This window comes from Crocuta crocuta, unplaced genomic scaffold (genome assembly GCF_008692635.1).
Source record: "Crocuta crocuta isolate KB4526 unplaced genomic scaffold, BGI_CrCroc_1.0 scaffold455, whole genome shotgun sequence".
NCBI lineage: Eukaryota > Metazoa > Chordata > Mammalia > Carnivora > Hyaenidae > Crocuta > Crocuta crocuta.
Window position 1 is genome coordinate 707,329 of NW_027529531.1, and position 2,561 is coordinate 709,889.

Here is a 2,561-nt window from a genome sequence, read left to right on the forward strand (position 1 = left end):
CATGTCACCTCCATGTCACCTGCCTCCTCCCTGTCACCTGTCTCTTCCATGTCTCCTCCATGTCACCTGCCTCCTCCATGTCACCTGCCTCCTCCATGTCACCTGCCTCCTCCCTGTCACCTGCCTCCTCCATGTCATCTCCATGTCACCTGCCTCTTCCATGTCTCCTCCATGTCACCTGCCTCCTCCGTGTCACCTGCTTCCTGGCCACACCGCCCACTGCCTGCTCCTGGTTGGTTCTCCCAGACACACTGGGGCTTCGCTCCAGTCCCCCCAGCCCAGCCTGCAGTGGCCCCTGTGACCAGTGCTCGCCCCACCTTCCACCCGCTCCGTGACACCTCTGCCTCACTCCCTGGCTCGCCCTCGGCCCTGCCTTGGGGCCATCCTGCGACCCTTCCATGGCCTCTTCCCCACAACACTGTCTCCACGGCTGCCCCGCTGGCCGTCTGGCGTCCTGTGCCCTCCGCCCTCTCTCGCCACCCCTCCCTCCTGCGGCCGCAGACGCAGATGGGCAGCGCCGGCGGTGGGTGGGGCTCAGCAGGCCCCCTGCGCAGCCCACCGGGGCCCCTACTTCCCTGCCGCGCCTCCGCCTTGTGCCCGTCCCTTTCCCCATTTCCTTCCTGCCGCCCCCACACCGCCCGACCTGAAAACTGGGGGGACAGACCCCCAGCCTCCTTCCTTCCCCGTCTACACCCCCTCCCCATCCCATGACTTCAAACAACATCGGGGTGGGTGACCCCACATCGTACTTCAGCCCGAGCCCCCGTCACAGACATCCCCCTGCGGGCCCCGCTGTGCTCACCCTGCGCCCCCCAAACCCCTTCTCTGGGCTTCCCGCCCCAGGGAACCCTTTCTCCTCGCAGCTCGGGACTTCGATCTTGGGAGTCCCGACGCCCCTCGCTCTCACACCCCAGCACATCCTGCTGCCTTTAGCATCCAACCCTTCTCCTGCGTCCGAGGCGCTCGGATGGACCGTCACCTGAGCAGGGGACCCGCTGGTCTGGGCCCTCCCACTCTGCCACCGTTCCGCTCAGGGCCTGACCCGCTTCCTGCTCTGCCCGCTGTCAACCGCAGGGTCTGCGACAGCCCCAGAGGCCCCCAGGCTCCTGTGCGACAACACCGCCCCCCCTCACCTCTCCTCCCGGCTGTGGTCCTCAGCGGGGGTCACTGGGCTCGCTCCCACGTGGCCCAACTCTCGACCCGTGTCCCCACCCCCTTCCCTCCGCACCTCCTTTCCCTGCCTTATTTTTCCTTAGCACTTAACCACTGTTTGAAAAACGTATTTTTCTTGCTCATTTTCTCTTTTCTCCACTACGATTCAAGCCCCGGGCAGGGGTTTTACTGTAGTGTTTTCTTCGCTCTGTCCTCAATGTCTTCAAGGGTGTCTGGCATGAATTAGATGCTCAATGAAGACATGCTGGGTGAATGATGAGATGTGATAAGATAGAACAATCCCCTCTTGGATTGGGAGGCGTGGAGACACGCCAGTGTGGTCGCAGGGAAGGCTCTGGAAAGTGCTGAAGCCTCCGTGAGCAAGATGCTGGGGACAAGGCTGGGAGCCGGCCGAGCTGGCCGGAGGCACAGGAAGCCAGGCCCGGGGCCGCTGAGCAGCAGGGCGCGCTTCCATCCCCATCTTCCCCTCGAACAGATGGAAATGTTTTGATTGCTCATCAGATAGTCAAACTGCCTCTAAACAAACTGCTGACAAATTTGCTAAGTACGGTGCTTTCTGTTCAGAAGACTCGCAAGGCATCTGATACATACAGTGTGTACCAGCTTAAACGCAATTCTGCCGCAGTAAAAACTATATTTGAAAGTTTCTTTTAATAACATCTTGAGGGTGGGTTTTTTTTTTTTTTTTGGAAGTCTAATTTGGTTCCCCAAAGAGATGAAGCTTTGGTTCCTAACAATGAATTTTCTTCCTCAGTTTCTTTGTTCCCATATCCTAGAGGATCCTATAACGGTACTGGAGCTAAATATTGTAAAAAAAAAAAAAAATGTTTTTTTCTTCTAAATGATATGAATAAAATCGAACACAAATTTAGAGTGTTACGCTTTAAAGCCAAAGAAAAGAGTGCGGGTTATGGAATCACAAAGATCCAGATTTGAATTGCTGATCAGACACCTTCGCTATTCTGAGCCTTGGTTTTATCATCTGCAAAATGGGACTCTTGCAGGGCTTTGAATTAGAACTGCTGTAATTACAGTAGCTAGCACGGTACTCAACACATAGTCCATGCTCTGAAGTGACTAACAATATATGTCTTTTCAGTTACTAAAAACAAAAACAAAAACAAAAACAAAAACAAACAGGGCCACCTGGGTGGCTCAGTCGGTTGGGAGTCCAGCTTCGGCTCAGGTCATGATCTTGTGGTTTATGAGCTCGAGCCCCGCGTCGGGCTCTGTGCTGACAGCTCAGAACCTGGAGCCTGTTTTGGATTCTGTGTCTCTCCCTCTCTCTGCCCCTTCCCTGCTCAATAAGAAACATTAAAAATTTTTAAAAATAAGATAAAGAACAAACAACAATGGACTAACTGTGACATTATGAAAGCATTGTTTAG